General features: G+C 42.0%; 1 protein-coding gene across 3 annotated transcripts in view; it reads right to left on the minus strand.

The window, feature by feature from the left end:
- The window catches only part of LOC139662052 (membrane-associated phosphatidylinositol transfer protein 2-like), a 49,282-nt gene extending 31,148 nt beyond the window's left edge, over positions 1-18,134 (minus strand). For all 3 annotated transcript variants that reach the window (XM_071540643.1, XM_071540642.1, XM_071540640.1), the window contains exon 1: positions 17,542-18,134. The gene's annotated coding sequence lies outside the window, so the exon portion shown is untranslated. The remainder of the gene's footprint in view (positions 1-17,541) is intronic.
- Positions 18,135-18,379: the final 245 nt, after the last annotated feature.

An 18,379-nucleotide genomic window follows, 5' to 3' on the forward strand; every position in this document is an offset into this window, starting at 1 on the left:
CATCACATGGGGGGCTCACTCCGCATAAGAGGGATTACAGTTGTTCAGAGTGGGGAGCATTACATAACTTTCTAAGAGCCCCTATGCATGCTCGAAGCCTCACAAACAGCATTCCTTGGAATTACACAAGGCATTGTTTTCAAACCACTGGGCTGATCAGGGTAGGTGTAGGCTATACATATGCAACGTGTGGGTGGCGTGAGTTGCAGAAGTCCTCTTTGACCGCTAAGGAAAGAATAGCTCTCGAAAGCCGAATAAGGACAGAACGAGCAGATCATGACTATATTGTACACTGGGAGCTAATATAAAAGCAGATATCACTCAAGTCAGTTACAGGCTGTAAAGTGAAGAAGAGTTTAATTCCAAAATGAGGTAGCTACCATTTGAGAAAAGCTAAACCTACTCTCGCAATGACTGAGGGCACGAAAAAAAACAATCAAATTATGGCAATTTTTAAAAGGATATTAGGTAATTGTGGTCCTTGGATTAAAAAATGATAACACTTTTATAGACTGGACCCCCCATTTTTTAGAGATTGATGATCTTCAGGTAATCTTGTTTTTTGTTTGCCCCAAAATGGATACATAGCATTTTGGAACACAACTCCTCAGCTGTAAATAATGCAGCTACACAGGTTTGAAAGTCTATCCCAGCCAGTTAGCGAAGGCATGGTTTCGAGAGTCTGTACTCAGATACTCTGACTTAGAGAGATTCCACTGGCCAATGCACAGCGGACAAGAGCTTAGTCACCCTGATGGTGGTACTGTATGTGTGAGGGAAGAGAACAGCGCTGACCTGGCACTGCCTGCCTGTAGCTGTCCACTTGTGAATACACAGCATTGCATAACCCCAATACCCTCTCTTTTCCAACCTATGGTAGCAACTGCACCTCTCTTTGGCACACAGCCATCCCATCTAATCACGCTAATCACACTAATATTCCCACTGCGTCACTTATTCAGCGTACAAAGGCCAGCTTTGAGGGAGGCTCCTAGTGTCGCCGAGTGCTCTGGCCCTCAACCTATCGAGTGCTCGCCCACAACTCTCCACTCCAGACACATTCGCCTAATAAGCTCAGTGACGCACTGCAAGGAGAAGGACGCGGCCTGTGCAGCTTCTCAATCAGAGATGTTTCTATGCAGGTGCTTACTAAGAGACTGAGGATCGGAGAGAGGCTGAAGGAGGGTGGCAGCCTCCTCCGCTTTGCTCTTTAAAACTTCCATACAATATGCTTGTTCTACACAGAACACATTGACAAAATCAGAGCAGAACACCACGTTCTGCTTAAAATAACCACACTCTTGGGAAAGGCAGGGATAAAACTAGGCTAGCAGGAGAGGCCTGGAGAGAAGCCTGGGGCCCGGGAGCCTAAGAGGCCTCTATATGTTGGACCCAGGCTTTAGAGGGGACGCTTATAGTGCTCATCCTGTTGACAATGTTGCTGATGAACGGCTTCACAATCTACTCAAAGCCTGGTGCAACAATGTGACACCAGTTTGAGTATGGGTTGCGACAACAAACCTCTGAGTGTTTCTGAGAATTTCCTCTTGGCTAGTTTTTCTGGAGAAGACAGCTGTACCAACTTGGAAGTCATTCAATCTGACATGGTGAGACAGATTCTTTTAGTGACTATCTGATTATCCACTAGAGAATGGTCACTGTCTGATTTAAAGTCAAGCCAGCTGCCACGAACTGGCTTCCCACATGCAAGGAAGTCAGAACAGGTATGCAACGGGAGAGGGAGGGAGGGAGTGAGAGAGAGAGAGAGAGAGAGAAATCAAGAGAAGCAACAAAAAAAAAAAGAGAGAGAGTAAGCGAAAGAGACAGACAGAGAGTCACAGCATGGCTCTGTCCAGCAGGATGCATTAAGAGCCTCAGGGTGATGATGTTGCAAAGAGGGATTTGTGCCGATGCTGATGCATGTGAATTATGTCCCCAACTGCCAAGCAGGATTATAATAGTTTTGCTATTTGCATTAGTTTTTGCAAAGATTTTATTTCACAGATTCACTTGGGTTTTCAGACAGGGAGTGCTCGTTTTAGTTTCTGTTTTTCCGAAATGCTGTTTTGTTTTAGTTTGCATGTTTCAATTCAGTCATGCTTCATTTTCATTCCAGATTACGTTTTAGTCCAAACAGAATATGTCAACAGTAGATTTCCATATTTGGCCTGCTATTTTAATAACAAGAAAGTATGAGAATTGCCTTAGAATGTGCACACTCTATTTCTGTATTTATCAGTGTATTTATAGTAAATGTGGGCCTTACTAATTTCTACATGGTTGTACGTCAATATTTTATGGCTTTAAGACTAAAAGAAGACTAAAATGTAAAACAATTCTTGACTAGTTTTACACATTTGCTAGGAAGAGATTATGATTTCATTTTAGTTTAGTCTTTCCCCCTGCAATTTATTTTTTTTCCCGTTTTTCATGTTTAGTTTTAGCAATAATTTTATTTAACTATGAGAACCTTGTGACATACAGTCATCAGCAGGTAAGAATCATGAATCTCTGGCTCCAGAGTTCAGAAACGGAGAAAGCTAGTCCTCTTTCCATCCTTCTGAGACTCTGTATTCTCTGATTTCTTTCCCATTGTCACAGTCTCTCTCTTTCTCTCTATCTCTCTCTCTGTCTGTCTGTCCTCACAGCCAAGAACCGGACACACCCAAACTGTCTCCCACAAAAATTTGTCAGTTAGCAAACATAACTGTGCGCTTGTTAATAGCGCCAGACTGTGATCTGGATAGTCTAACCATAAATTACACAAAGAGTGTACAGTAGCACTATGGTTAATTTTTATTAGTTTCATTTTCATTTTCAAATTCATGTGACCATTCTGAATTAGCTCAGTTTAAGAGTGTCCATCCTACTCCAGAAATACAATGAAGGTCTACATGAGTCTATTCTACTGTAGCCTATTCCAAATATAACCCTATCCTAAAAATAGTTACTCCCTGTTGGGTTATACCTATGTTGTCCTCCAAAAAATGCCCTTCCCTGTGACTCTTCCTGTGTGACTGATACAGATGCTGTGCACAGAGTGGGACCTGCAACGCACGATCCACCAGCAACCTCGAGAGAGTACTGGCACCGTGCTTGACCCAGAAAAAAAGCACTCTCACACACAGCGTCTAAAAATAGCTCGGTCACAATAATCCTAACATACGCAAGCAGAGTGCTTGACGTTGCGCGTTCAGAGAATATGCTCATTCCCTTCTAAAAATACAGCCTCTGCTACCCCCTGGGTAGTGACGCAATAGCAGCGCACGCCACTGCACAGCTTATCACAACGCAGCTCCCAACGCTCTGGCTCCTGTTTTGATAAAACTGAAACCACCGATGGCTACGAGATCCTTCGAGGGGGATCATGTGTTGCATTGCTGTAGACTTGCACCTCTGCCTACCCCCCCTTTTATTAGCCTCTTAAGCTTGGGGCCAGCTGTGGCCGGACAGCGCTCCCTATGGTGTATAAAGCCATGGCCTCTTCATCTGTGGCCCTCTCAGATCAGCAGTACAGTACAATCATCCAGGCAACAATATGGTCATTTTCAATCAGAGGACATGCTTTTCACTATTCACATTATTCCAAAATAGTTAGTCAAAAAGACAGCCCAGAGTATGTTCTACAAAGGTACAGACGATCTATCATCAGTGTTTCTACGTCTAAACAGAGGAAATCTACTTAAAGCCTCCAAATAACACAATGTTTAGTACCGCAGGAGCCAGCAGGACAGCGTCTGTAAAGATCCAGACATCTGTCTGACTGCTAGAGCCTGCACAAACACAAGCACACACAGATGTGCACATCTGCTAACCTGTAAACAGGGATAAGTGTCCGACCCCGGTGGATGAAACCCGCTTACTCCGCACAGCAAAGACTGGATTATGGATCAGAGAACGGAGGCTCTTGCTTGCATAGTACACCTAAACACTGAATCTACCTTTCACTCCCAACTCCTTTTTCCTTGCTACCTTAGCGCTACTGTACCGCAAATGATCGAAAATGTCATGAACACTGCTCTAAAAGGTGCAACATATAGGTTTGGTCTGAACGCTATGTGTACATAGACAACAAACAGGTTGTATATGGGACAGAGAGCAACAGCTGGGCCTTGCTGTCGTCACAAGGCAGAGTCCTGGGAGGGAGGTGTTGACTTGCAGGAGGCATTTTCTCAGAGGCCACAATGGTGGCGCTCCTTTAAATTTAGCCCTGTTTCGGAGAGCACCACTATGAGGGGGAGTGGCACAGGAGGACGTAAAGCCCAGAGGAGGCGGGGGGGGCAGGAGGGCCAGGGGTTCCCTCATGACTGGCCAATGACAAGACCACTTTAAAATACAAGTGGAAAAAGTTAGCCCATGGACGGCCGAAAATACCACATATCATTTTCACACAACGTTGCCTTGACATTGCAGAGGCAACTTCAGCTATGACAACCACTGCAAACACAGCCTCGGTCTATGGTAAGAACCCTTGATTGGCTTCATGGGCTTATCCTCCAATCCAGTTAAAATGTCAAAAGGCTTAAGACAATGCTGTTTGTTCTGGGCTGTGTGTGATCTGTGGTTAGAGTGAGGGAGTTTGTCATCCACCTGCATTGACCACAGAGGCCATACAGCTTATTTCAAACACACGCGCAATATACGCACAATACACACACCTATACCTTTGGCAAAAAATAAATACAGCTGCATACACCGTCATCCAATCAGACAGGATGAATTAAATAAGTGTCGGTGCACAAAAATTTGATTTTGCTCACACTGATAATGGAGCTTTCAGGTCAGATTTAAAAGGTGAATTGGAAAGGTTTTAACCACATTCAAAATACTCTATATAGGAGCCAGGCAAACAAAATTCAAAAGGAAGAAAAGATGAATGTCTACTCATTGTTTTAATGCTCCCAAAAAGTAAAATTTACTTTACGTGACGATAATGTTTCAACCAAACACAGTCCTCATCAGATAGCCTCCACCTTGATTAACCACAGCCATATATAGACATACAATGCATCTATCGTACTCTTTACCCTTGATTAATGATGTGTCTATCTCTTGCCATTTATATACTCCATGGGAAGAAAACATATGTCTATATATGGGTGTGGTCAATGGCTGGTGCAGGCTATCTGACGAAGACCATGTTTGGTTGAAATATTACTGTCACAGTTTTATTTGAATACATTTGACTTTTTGGGAACATTGAAACACTGAGCGGACATTCCTCTTTTCTTCATCAGATATAAAAGGTGCTCAGTACAATACCATAATACGCATATAAGTCAGTTATGAAATGGGGAGGAAAGGTGAGGGAAAAAAGTTTGCCTGATACATGAATTAGCAGTTTGCTTTGCTTCATTATTCAGTCTGCATTGCGGACACAATTTAAATAGACGTTGTCCTAAGAGAATAACAGAGAAGTGTAGATGCAACACAATGCAGTCTCCTAAGATCATAGCTTTTATTATCAAATACTATTTCAGTGTCAAAAAAAGAAAAGAAAAAAAAGATCACACTGCAACAAGAGTAGCACACAACAACCTTGTCATATGCCAGCAGAGCAGTACCGATCCTGTAAGACACAGGAAGAAATAGCAGAAATGAAATGACACTAAACTCCATGATTGCCCTGATGGACTTGACTTGTGCCGTACCAATACAATAGGCTCCCATGATGCTCTCTGATGGAGCGAGGCCAGCACTCTTCCTGTCCCTCTGACCCATGCTCCTCCACAGGCTGAGGAGGTGGGATGCACAACCTGCCCTTCCTCTTTACTCATCATTGCACTATAAGGGGAAAGCTAAAAATACTCGACACTCTGTGAGCATCTCCTCCATTGTGTTCCTCCTCCTTCTCCTCCTCCTCCTCTTCCACCTACTGTAGCCCTGCAAGATGGAACTGCTTCTAAAAATGAGCATAATTTATACAGGGAGAGAGTGAACAAGAACACAGCAAAGTACAGAGTTTGAACACAGCAGAGAACATAGTGTTGAGAGAGCAGCAGAACTTTGCAGAAGAGATTACCATAGAACAGGAGATCGATAACCATATAAGGTTGATAATCAACAAATTGTTAATCATCCCTTGCCTCTGATTTTTAGTTAGCACATAGATTAGGCCAGCAGCTCTGTCCCCTTATGAAAAATAAATAAATAAAAATCTAAGGCACATCACATCCAATAATTTACTGCTGGAAAATGTCACAGAAAGCGTCATATGATTATACAAGAGGGCCAGACCAGGAAACATAATAAGATGACTCAACCTTAAGTGTATTACAATTTAAAATACCAAATGGTTTAGCAGCGCTGAGTAACTTTGTTGAGAAAAGTGTTGCAGCAATATATACCCCACACATTTTGTTTGACATTGTACTTCCAGAACTCACTCCAAGCACACCAGTGCACATCACTAAAACCTGAAGCTCTGAACCAATGAAATAGATAAAAGCTTGTTGCATTAGATAGCAGTACATACTCTAGTTCAGTCGTAAACGGGTGATGAGTAAATCTGGTTCCCGGTGACTGCCGAGAGCTTTAAGCTGCCTTAATAAGTTGGGCCATTATTTACTTATGGGTCACTGGTGCACATCAGCCCACTGCTTTTCAAAATAGACCTGCTACATACTGACTCCATCTCTAATTAACACCATACTTCAGTCTGAAATCCAAAATTAGATGACCTTATATGCAAATTACACTTGGATTAATCGGTTAAGTGCTGAGGTTAAATGAGGAACTCCCTTCACTGTCATTCTGCCTTTGTGCGCTCACCCAGCCTGAATCAACTGCGCAGAGGACAGTCTTATGTAACTCGGCCAGATACAGAAAAAGAAAACATCCCTACCGTTTTGTCCGTCCCGTTAGCTAATTCATGCAGCTAACCCAGCCCAGGGCAAGAGATACTTTTGGAAAGTCAGACAATCAGACTCAGACATCATCAGCCACTCCATGAGAGTTTGGTGGCAACAAGATGCTGATTCAAGCCAAGGTCTCCTTGCTAATGTGGAGCCTTTTGCTGAGTACTCACTCACAACCGACAGTACAATAGCTTGGAAATAGTACCTCAAAGGATCGTAGGAATAACAGCTAATGGCTCCCCTGTATCACCACCACCAGTAATCTCTCACAATAGTACAAACTTGGCTTTGAATATGTTATGAAATACTGTTATCTAGCCTAAAGTGATGTAGCCGAAACAGACAACCGCAGCGCTCCAGAGTAAACTTTGCCTCTGGTGGTACTGACACCACCTTCAGTTTGTGGCACCAGTATATTTCATTATGGCACCAATATTTCAATCCAGAAAGTCTCACGTGTATGATGTTGTATTTGATTGATATAACCAAATAATTTGTAACAACTCAACAAATCATCAGGTTAATCATCAGGATCCATTTTGACGTAGTTTTACTACATCTATTAAAATTTTAGACTGGGTGTCTGGTTTGCACTCAGAAAGAAGTGGGTTTTCCAAACGTTTTATGTTCTCATTATGCTCATTTTTCTTATAAATGCAGAGGAAACATCATGCACAAACGTTTCGGCTAGTGCCTTCTTCAGTGTGTAGTTCAATATTTTTGAACTACACACTGATATTAGATATTCTAGTGGTTTTTACACACCAAACAAAGCAAAGGTGAGCGCAGTGATTCCTACAGATTTGAATGAAAAGTTATAAAAAATGTATGGTGGTGGCGACAGATCTCTAAGGTAAAATTAAGTACTGGTCTAACCTGTGTTTGTGACATGATCCTGCTCTGAGCTCTGGAAACTAAAAGGTCAGGGACAAATTTAGACTATTCATAAGCTCTAACAGCAAATTTCACAATGAGCAAGCTTGGAAATTAAGCAATTTCACCTACAAGAGTGGGGAGTTTGGGCTGCTTTACTATGAATGTTTAAAATGGTTAAAAAAATAAATAAATAAATAAAGTAAAACTCAGTCAAGCTTATCACTTAGGGGTTGAATTTGAATTGCTACTTTACAAATTAATAGATTATTTAAATAATGCAAATCTCTGAGGGGTTACAGATCTGTACTTTAAAGCATAGCCTGTGTAATTTTCCATAGAAGATTATGTGGTTATTTGGCAAAGTATAGTAGAAGCACACAAAATCCGAAAGGAAACCTTGACTGAAAAGTCAGTTTTGCTCTGTCTATCGGGTATTTGTGCTCTACTACATTTAAATAAAAGCTTATTAGTGCTGTGATAAGTGGCAAGGCAATCATCCCAAATGACAATGAGTCATTATAAGTATTAAGAGAAATAAAATTGATTATACTATAAAAAACCTGTGAGGAAAAATGTTTTGCCTAAGGGCAAAATGTATTCCCTTTCTTGCCCCTTATCCTCTCCATCATTGCTTGAACGGTAGGTTACCATGGAGACACAGAAGGCCCTTTCCTTATTGGTTGCCAAGATGAAGTCAGTGTGACGAGGAAAGTGGAGACCAGACGCTACCGGGGCTGATAGTTCTTTCTCCTATTTCTCCTGTCTCCACTTTCACTCTGTCTTTCTCCCTTCTTCCCCACTCCCCATTCCACTCATTTCCACTCCACTCTCATGTCAGCATTATGGGTGCAGCAGCATGCAGCGCTTCATGCAGGATTCTGTTCTATTCTATAGGATATTAGATTTTTTTAAAAACAGTGGTGGGTATGATACACATAAGATAAGATAAGATACAGGCCTTACTGTACTGCTAGGTCAGTTTCACAGAACTAACATGCTGATGTCAAAGTAATTATTTTTTTCTGCCAGCATGCTGTGCTGAACATACTGTCAAGCCAAGATTATTAAGTCGTAGCTATGTCCTGCACCACCTGAGACAAAAAAACAAAGACAGTAAAGCCTAAAAATCACAGGCCACCTCATTCTTCCCTATTTATCAGGTGAGGGAGGAGGCATTCCAATGCAGTTAAAATCTAAAATAAACTATATAGCGGGTTAGATTTACTTTTCACACCAACGATAGTTCCTTTTTCAAAGATCTAGCAGTGAGTGGGAAGAATGTGCAGAAGCATAGGAGAATACTTATGAAACCAATATTCCATTTATTGAATCCCAAGGAAGAACTAAGTCTTCATGTCCCAATTTCTCAAGCTCTGGAAGCTCAGAAAAAAAGGATCTGAGAAAGCTGGTGTGAATTGGGGACAGAAGAAAAGATAAAAAATAAAAGTATGCAACAGACAAAAAGTATATTGGAGGAGCAGTGAGAAAATGAGAGGGAGTAAGGGAAGAGCGATAGACATTGGGAAAGTGGGAGCTATTAGATGAGGTGTTGCAACTCTGTTTTTATTAGCTAGGCTACCTTTTCGTTTTTAAATTACTACTGCAAATCAGCCTTCATCCAGAGGGATTTCAGTTCAGGGCGCCACAGGTGAACTACTAACAGCTAGGGCCGGGCGATAATTCAATATTATCGTTTATCGTCTTTCAGTGGAATCATATTGCGATGATATGGCGATTATGGGATATCGTGACGCACAACTCCGTTGTCTAAATTGATGATGACAAGCACATTTTATTTAAAAACAAAAGAAGAATCACAATCAAATCAACACAACTGTGATCATGACCCGGCAATCCCCTTCATCCATCAGTTCTTCCATCACACTTTAGTTCTTAATTTTAAGAAATTTGGATCACTGACTCATCATGAAACAGTTCACTGAGTGGGCCGGTGTTCATTTCGAGTGAACCATGCACCAAGGCAAATTAACCGTCAATGAAATGAGAGCTGCTCATGAAAAGCTGAGGCTGTCTCCTTCGCTTCGACGAAATACCTCAAGCCCTCTTGTGCAGCACAACTGATACAATCTTCCCGAAAGCGTTCTAGCCGTTGACCAAACAGAGAAGTTGTCTCTCACATTGACCATAAAAGGCCATTTTTTGTGGATTCTCATGGTCCTATGACTTTGGCTAACATTTCTATGGGTTCTGAGGTTCAGGTTTTCAGCACTGTGGAAGATCAGGCTTTATCACCTAAGGATTTTCTTATCAGAGCCGGAGCCTATAATATTCAGACACTCGGTATCACTGACACACCACAAAGGATTCTGACCTCACACACACACACAGACACACACACGACTTTGAATGGAGAGACGCAGGGCCATTTCAGTGGCACGGAAGCCTCTCGCAAAGAATGGGCATAATTCAGAGAGACTTCCAATAGGAGTCTGCACTCGGGGGGGAAAAAAAAGAGAAAGAGGTGAGGGGGTGGAGGGGGAGGGAGTTAGGGTCTGAAGGTGTCTATTTTTAGCCGCGGAGAAATCAGGCGTCTGCGGCCAGTGGAAAAGAACGAGGAGCGTGGGTAAAGTGACAAGAAGCAGTGCTGTCGCTTTCATTTTACATGATCCCTGTGAGTCAGAGAGCGCTGACGGACACGCTGCAAGGGGGGGGGGGGGGGGGCAGATATAGAACACCATACAAACAAACAAACATAGAATGACATATACAGTCCTACTACTGCTGTATACCGACAAGAAACACAAGAGGAACGTATGCAAACTAGAATACATAGGGCTCTATAGCAAACATCGCACAATCATAAAAATCTCTTTTACAGCCTCACAAACAATTAATGCTGACACACTCAAGAGAGCAGACCGGAGCAGATCCACTAACCAGCACTTTCCTCAATGACTGGGTGGGGAAGCAACATGTCTAATTCAAAGCAGACTATTGCCCTTGCTGATTAGATTAGCCAATCCAACATCTACCGGGGATTCAGGATTTTGCCTCATCTTAGCAGGCACGGTTGCATCTTTCTGCTGTAAGAGCTGAGAACTTCCCCAGCGGAGAGGGTGTGTCCCAGAGTCCCTAGACTTATCATCTTGTGCCCACCAAGCCTGAAGAATATCCACCACAAAACAACGCACCAACAGACCCTTTTCTCAAACATGGCTGAAGTACTACAGCATATAACACAATACAGGTGTTGTCAGTGACACATCTTTCTGTTTCTGTTGTCAGACGAATGTAGGACTATAAAAAAGTGATTTGATAGAGGGTCACAAAATGCTAACTGGCAAACTAAGGCTAACGGTAATTTCTATGCTGTTAGCATGTTGTGACCCTCGATCAAATCACTTTTTTATACTCTTGCAGTCGTCTGACAACAGAAGCAGAAAGATATGTCAGTTACAACACCTGTATTGTGTTACACGCTATGTTGAAACACAAAATAAGTGATCACAGACAGAGTCGGAGGCGACAGAAAGTTGGCTTTTAACATTGCTGGCAATGGTGAGAACTGATCTATACCCTGCGGAAGTATGTCAGCCATGTTTGTGAAAAGGGTCAATTCCCTGACAGGATACACATCACAGACTTTATTCCTCTTCCATGAATTCAAACATAAGTAAGGACAACAGCTAAAGTCCTCACACCTTTCCAGGACAAATGGTGCCCGACGGGAAGGGGACACAGTGCAGGCCTGCATAAACGCTTCCTCTTCTTCTGTTTTTTTTTTTTTTTTTCCATTTGCCAGACAACACCACTGTAGGAGCATTAGCAGCGATGTGCCATTCATCAGCTGGCTCATCAGGGATGCGTGGGGACAGGTTGTACCCCTGTAGTCCCTGTCAACAACTCAACACCAGCATTAGCATCACCTGCTTTGTTTGAGGGAGCGGCGGTGGGAGGATGGGTTGGGGAGAAGGACAGCGGCTGTGCAGCTTGAGGTGCACAGGAAACACAATGTTCCATTCAATGCTTGGCCGGCACCCAGGTGCATGATGGAGGCTCATTTGAAATGTTGTCATGCCTGATTGTCCACTAAGGGTGAATTAAACAAAGATTGAGACCTTCAAATAAACAACCTGCTTGCAATACCTTCCTATATTCCCCAGAAACAGACATATATTGTGGGAGAGTCTTTTTTCGGGATTTCTTCTAAAAACCTTGGGGTGCCTCAAAAAGTGAAAAGGTGCCTGTAAAAATCTTACAGAGCCACAAAGAAGTTCCTATGTAGCAGAATTATTTAAAGTCCCATTGAGGGACCTTTTGTGTTACGTTAGAGAGAGAGAAGAGTATGGTTATCATTATTATATCACTTGATCTGGTGGCACAGATCAAGTACTGCATTAAGTGTCCTTACTAATGACTGTCATGAATCAATGCCATACTGTTTCCTGTGACCATTTCAATTTGAAAGATTCCCTAAAGACTCCAAGAACCTGGTCTTGGTGCAGTGTAAGCTCCATACTGTGTGTGGTGCAGTGCATAAACAAACAGGAAGTAATGTTCTTCAGCTATTGTTCATCATTATCCAATTAGGGGGCAGACTGTAGGATGTATCCAAATCATGACGAAGTTTCAGCTGAGTACTGGAGACCTAGACAGTTCATTTGAAAGTAAAATTCCAACCAAAGACAGTCACATGTATATTCCTATTATCCTGGATTGTTCATATTGTAAACACACATATCTTTATCCCAGGACAAAATCCAGTGAACTAAGGCACATAAGACTATTACATTAGATTACACACATTTTACTGACAACCTTGAGCAACCGATGGGACTATTACCTCATGCCACTTCCTCCTCCAACACTGCAAACAAAACGAGCCACCAGAGTAATAATCTAAGACACAATAAAAAAAAAATGACCAAGGGACGTTTCAGGAAGTTGCTTCATTGAAAATGGGCGGGGTAGGATTGAAGACTTGACAAAGAAGAAATGAAGAAATGACTCTGACATGACAGAATAAAGTCTTGGTGTCCGGTTGTTTTCAGCTTTGGGAAGAATTTAGACGAATACTTTCCAAAATAACAGGAATGGCTTGTTGTGGATTCTGTTTTAATTTCTACAGTATGTTGCTATAAGCTCACTGAATAAATAAGAATTACATGTCTACTTGTAGAATAAGCTGACTTTTCTAATAACACTGTACTCAATGAAATTAGATAAGATTAAACTTTAATGATCTGCACTGGGAAACTGGCTACTGTAACAAGAACAATCCCCAGAAAAACATTATACAGCAAAAGCCTATCTATTCTATACCTTAGCCTTTTTTGAGTTGATAACTGCAACTGTATGTATAACTAAGGAATGTGAGATATGCCATACGCAAAGGTTGTAAAAGGAGATATGCCTAGTGGTCCTTCACAGTTTAACAGTCCAGCTCCACTGACACTTTCCATCTCTGGCACGATCCACTCACTGAATCTTATCTGCAAGCCCACAGAGATTATACTACCTCCTCGTCTTGGGGGAGTGACAGTGTGTACAGGAGTGGGAAAGAGGCCTCTGAAACAGCTCAGAATCTGGTCCAAGTAAAGCCAAGACTATCATACTCTTGTCTCATCCTGTGCTTAATTAAATAACCAAATTGTATTGAATGTGCAGGGAGAAATTCCACAGAGCAGTGCCAAAATTACACACCGGGTTATAGAGCCACTCCAGGTCATCCTGGCTTTACAATAGATAGAACTTGTGCGTACACACACACACACACACACACACACACACACACACACACACTTTGGTTGCTAATTATTAATACAATGACTTCCAAATGACTACACAAACATTGAAGTGAATTCTGGATTATATCAAGGGCAAAAAATAACAATACTGTGTGTATTTTACAGTAGTTGAGGCCACACCACGCTGAATCTTGCATTTTTACCGTTCACCATCTAGTCACTTAGCTCATTTTATTGCGTCTGTGCCCTAGTGCAATAGTCGTTTTTCTCTGCTCTTCCTGTGCAAGTGATCTCATATGATAATCGGCTCAAATAATACACACACCTGAAAGTAACCAAAAGATGTGGTTGAGCAGCCACAGATATCACAAATTTTTTTAACTGACAGGATGTGCGTCTAGTTTTGCTTCCTCAACTAAAAATTTGATTATGTGATGGCTGTATACTCACTTGTCATGGATACTCCTGACAGCTAAAGGATCCTGGACATGGACATATGCTGATTATAAGCAAATTAAGGGTTGCAGGTATACAAATGTCCCTCACATTAAACAATATTAAAAGAAATCACACTAACCAGGATGCCATACAGTGCTGCAAACCCTCAAAAGTGATTGGGAGACACAGTCACAAGCTACAGGCTACATCAGGAATTTTCCACTGTTTTCACTCCTAGATATACAGCAGGCTATATATTTACATATTCTCACTGCATTCGATCAGGAGGTTGTCAGGCACTCCTATAACAGTGAAATATATGTTTAACTTTGGTGGAGAAATGGATCATTTTAGTTACAGGGAACTAAGCTAAGTGACATAAATGAACAAATATTAGCATTAGTATCCGAGTACAGTTAGAAATGATTATACTCATTTATTAAAAAAGATAATCACACATTGTCTCCACTTTGTTTATGGCCTAGGACCAAAAAGCGTCTCCATTCTTTGTCCTTCAGCAGAGTGATACATGGGTCTGTTTGTCTGTTGTGGCGGATTAGTCTAGGAGACACCTGAGAGTTAAGGAGCGATCGGGTTTCAACCTCGCCACCACTGTCCTCCAGTAAGATTCCTTGTCTAAAATTCTTTCTACCATGATGAAAACATGCCTCTACATTATGTTTCGGGCTGTCCCTGGCTAAAGAAATCCTTAGCCGTAGTATTTTGCTAAATAATCAAATTGACTGACTAATTGATTAAATCAAGAAATGTGTAAAATTCCATATTCCAGCTTATCCCCCAGCAAATGAATCCACTACTTAAGCTCACACTACTTAAGATTTCATGGGCAGGAAATAACTCATACAATATTTATATATATTGAATGAATATTTGAAATCTTTAAAAATGACTTAATGTGACTAAAAAAGTCTTAGTGGAGTAAGACTCTAGTGAGGGACCATCCCTAATTATGATGATATTCAGTCAGTGTCAGCCTAGATTCACTCAGATTAACTCAAAATAACACCACAAAGCTCATATAGGCAACATACTGTTTTTGTGTAGGTCTACTTAAAAGAACAAAATCAGATCCAAAAAACAGGCTTTGTAACCTTTATGCCTTTCAAAGTTGAAATTCACTGATAAAAAAAAAAGAAATTGATCTCGGTTCCAATTTGCTCTATTTTTTTATTTTTTTTGGGTGCCGGGTTAGGTGATATCTCAAACTCATGTGAGGCCTTCAACTCTATGGATTCGAACAAAATAAACCAAAAACAAAATCAGTGGACTGTGAGAGTTACACATCAGATGTAAGATATGAATGCTCCCATGTCTAATTATGAATGTCAATACTAACAATATTTTTGGCTGACAGGAAATGGTGTTCTGGATTCAAACCCGGGGCTGTGGATACTCCGGTAATTAGGAAAAAAAATCTGTACTATCCCTTTAACGAGAGCTAGACAGAATTACAATGAGATGTTGGATATAAGAAAGACACTAGTGCATAGATGTATTCACCTGCAGGGAACAACAGTCTAAGACCTGGCCCCAGTCAGTCTGAAAGCATGTGCAGAATGCAGTCTAGGGGGATTTTTGTCTCCCTGAGAGAGCAGCCTAGGCTGGACTTTGTCTACGTAGACCGCAACACAACAAACTGATGTTCGGCTGAGGTTTGGCTGGTAGTTAGCACATGCACAAGGAGAAAAAAGGGGCACAACAGACAGACAGACACACAGACTCAGAGAGATTTCCCTTAACAGCATCGTCAACAAAGCCCTGCCCATATACAGCAGCAACGTTACACACAAGAAAAGGAGCATGCTTAAGCTGGTGAAAGAAGGGTGGGTGGGTGAGGGGTAGTCTCCATCAGAAAACCGGTTAGGCAAATATCAGTGGAGTAGCTGTGTTCAAAGTAAAGATAGAGACATGACATCTGCACGCACTGAAAGGTCTGAACTACTACTGCTAGTAAAGGTGGAAGCAGACAGTCAAGAGAGAAAGGTTTTGGTCCTGGGTCAGGGGATATTAGTGATGTTGATGCTATAATCGATGGTCTTCACTTCAAGTCGTCTGCCCTTAAGTGTCATCAGAGCAACACTTCAGTGATTGAAGAACACGCAGTAATCTCAGCCAAGTGTTTTTATGGCGTAGTTCCTCTTGACACAGAGAGGAATGAGGTGAGAATATATCCTGCAAGGCACTGACTCTTTTATTTTTTCACACGGCAATCGTTGTAAGTCATCTATCTCTGACATTATTCAACGGAAGCAGTTAAGCATGTTTCAAATCAGAGAAGTGGAGAATAAATAATGAGGCTGTGTAATGTGGGGCAAAAGTCAGTTCAGAAAAGAATGCATGGAATCTCATTTTTACAAGTCGCTCTTGCGGTTGGCTTTACCCGCCCTAAATTTCGATTTACGTGGACAATTAAATCTTCAAGATCATGGGGCAGATGATGCTGAGGGTGTTACACAATCCTGACAACCATAACGGTCTAGGAAGTACAAGGCAAGTTTCAACACGTCAAGCAGGGATTACACCCTGCACGAATATGAGTAGAGTATTCTTCAGGCCTGACAACAAGACAAGAACCTATCTCAGTATTGTCTCCTCTAATGTCTATGTCTTGCTCTGTCAACATAATTGGTCCAAGTGCAGGCCACAAACTGAGCGCTGACCTCAGATCAGTGCTCCAGATAAACATCACTATGGTATAAAAGGTGAAATTAGTCTCATCAAATCAGTCGTATTCCAAATACACACAAAATATATTTTGCAGTGTTGAAAACAGAGTAGAGGGTCGCAGCGGCGAAAAGTCGCCCTGCAGCAGCTCCTGCCCTCCCAGCAGAGCCATCGTCTGGGCAACAGACGCCACAGCCTCAGTGACTCACCCAGGCCCTGGTGAGTCAAGTGAAGTGAAACTCAGGAAGTCAAATTTAAATGGGGATGGGCCTGAAGGATAGAGAAACCAGCTTGTGGCCGGCAGGGAGGTGTTTCGCTGGGAAAAACTCTGCACAGAAAGCTTTACAAGTGCTCTCCCCTCCCTCAAAAACTACACCATGGAGTCAGGCTGCACGGTGTGGGCACACCCTCCCTTCCCACTGAATCTACTCTGCAACTTAACTTGCACCAGGGTTAAAAAAACAAACAACACATCTGGGTGTCACTTGTAAATATCCATGAATGAAGTACACACCAGCAGGCTGCAAGGTATCCTCAGACTCGAGTAGTTCAATTGCTATTTTAGTATGATGTTAGCAACAATATAATAACAAGATAAGAGTAGATTACACGTAATGATTAGTGTAGCCTACTGCTTTAGTTCGGCTATGTTACATGGGAAAACAATTAGGCAGTTTTAATGAGTAGGTATGCATAAGTACAATAGGGTAATGACATGACAGCAGGAGAATTTATGGCACTTCTGAAAACAGGAAAAAAAAAGAAAAAAGCTCCCTAATCTTTGATGAGGACTGATGACAACACAAGACTATTAACAACCTTATGGAATGAGAACCACAAAAATATGCATCTCTGAAAAAAGGTACAAAGAGAGGAGGATCAAATTTGAACCAGAGTAAACCCACCATCATTTAGTTACCTAGCAACATGGCAGCATAGTAATGACAAATTGACGGCTTGCAATGCTCATCACATACCTGGACCTGCACACCAGTGATGCACCACAGGATTCAGCACACTCCAGCACCCACCAAATCAAAGTTCATCGGCCTTTCTCCGCGTTTTGGGTCACTTGTTTCACCGACACTTTTTCTTTGACACACAGCAGCCGCGGGTCTAAAACAAACGGCGTTTGATGCGGGCTGAAAACGATGCCATCAAAATTAACGCATCCAGAGTCAAAAACTGATTTCCTTTACGTCGCCGGTTGGCCCCTCGGTAAAGGAAGGGGTGCGGGTACGACATATAACGACACGTAGAGAAACATCGTCAACCTCCGATAAGACGAACTAGCCTACCGCCGTTTCTGGTCTTGTTTACAAAATCTGGCCACATCGCTGTAGCGTTGGAGAACCGCACGCTGGATTTCCTCAACCGACAGAAAAGGCCAAAGTAGCTCTAGTAAATGTCCTTGAATATCCAAGCTACCCTCGCAGGAGTTGGTGGCTCTGGTCGTCCTGGGCAGGATAACGGTTTGATCTCAGCCGAGCAGCTCTCTCCACCGTCCACACACCAGCGAACAGCCGAGGAGACGTGGATGAAGAAGACTCGCCATCATGAGTTGTCACTCGAAGTCTGAACCGCTGCAAGACTTCAGTCCTTTCAGGCACGATCCGGCGGATACATACTACTGTCAAGCCCGCCAGAATAAAATATTACTTCCGGTCACAACTTTCAAAATAAATGTCTTATCGATGTACTTGTTGCAAAGGAATGTGTTTAAAAAAATGTTGCGCGTAAATACATTTGTTGTTATTTTCCAAAACGTCCATTTCACAGCATATATTCATAGCTATATAGGCAGATGCAAGATGT

This window comes from Centroberyx affinis, unplaced genomic scaffold (assembly GCF_046629955.1).
Source record: "Centroberyx affinis isolate AG114_WGS23_722 - 3 ecotype Tasmania unplaced genomic scaffold, CSIRO-AGI_Caff_v1 ptg003704l_1, whole genome shotgun sequence".
NCBI lineage: Eukaryota > Metazoa > Chordata > Actinopteri > Beryciformes > Berycidae > Centroberyx > Centroberyx affinis.